Below are 1,107 nucleotides of genomic sequence, written 5' to 3' on the forward strand. Positions count from 1 at the left end.
CAGATGAACAGCATGTCATGAAAACCTAGATCATTAAAGGTTGTCATGAATTACTTGCTTAAATACAAAAGTATTAGTTCCATTACAACAACAAATTCTTTTTAGGAAAAAATGTGAAAACTAACCAGTTTGCACCAGTTAATGGCTGTACACATGTTCAGCACTACTGCATTCATCAAGAACCTACTGTATGTGCCAAAACATTTTGGGGAATAAAATTTGGATGCACCACTTTATTATTACATCTTTGAAATATTTTGGTCCGCTTGCCCATTATATTTATTATTTTGTTACATTGCTGTTATTTTCCTTTGTTTTGCACAAGTAACTTTTCTTAAGCAAGTAATACAAAGTAATATGATAATTTTTTATTGTTTTATACTGTTTAATTGGTGTATTTTGTTGTGGTTAATTAATACACAACATAGCCTAGAATCTCTGTCCTGTGTATTTTCATAATAGACTTACTATAGGCAAAATCACAAAATTATCCAATAAACATGACAAGTATCAGAATCAGCGATATTAGACCTGTATTTACTTGGTATCGGATTGATACCAAAATTCCCAGTATTGCCCAACCACCTACTGCTGTTTAGTTGTTGTGTGTTCTCTTCAGTGGCACGTACTGTTCAGGAGGAAAACTGGAGTGCGGGGGGGGCTTCTGACAGCAGAGATAACAGTGTATGAAACAGACAGGTGTCTCTGCACCACAGACAGGTGTCTCTGCACCACAGACAGGTGTCTCTGACCCACAGACAGGTGTCTCTGCACCACAGACAGGTGTATCTGCACCACAGACAGGTGTATCTGCACCACAGACAGGTGTCTCTGCACCACAGACAGGTATATCTGCACCACAGACAGGTGTATCTGCACCACAGACAGGTGTCTCTGCACCACAGACAGGTGTATCTGCACCACAGACAGGTGTCTCACGAAGCAAGAATGAAAGTCCTCACTTAAGAAACACAATTCAACAAGTTTCCTTTCTCCTTCCATATTTAACCAAAGCATCAATATGGACACAATAAACTGACAAAAGTCTAAAACCTTTTAATAAATATGTATTTAATCACCGAAACTTTGACTTATCTGTTCACAAAC

The sequence above is a fragment of the Austrofundulus limnaeus genome, unplaced genomic scaffold (genome assembly GCF_001266775.1).
Source record: "Austrofundulus limnaeus strain Quisiro unplaced genomic scaffold, Austrofundulus_limnaeus-1.0 Scaffold15, whole genome shotgun sequence".
Classification (NCBI taxonomy): domain Eukaryota; kingdom Metazoa; phylum Chordata; class Actinopteri; order Cyprinodontiformes; family Rivulidae; genus Austrofundulus; species Austrofundulus limnaeus.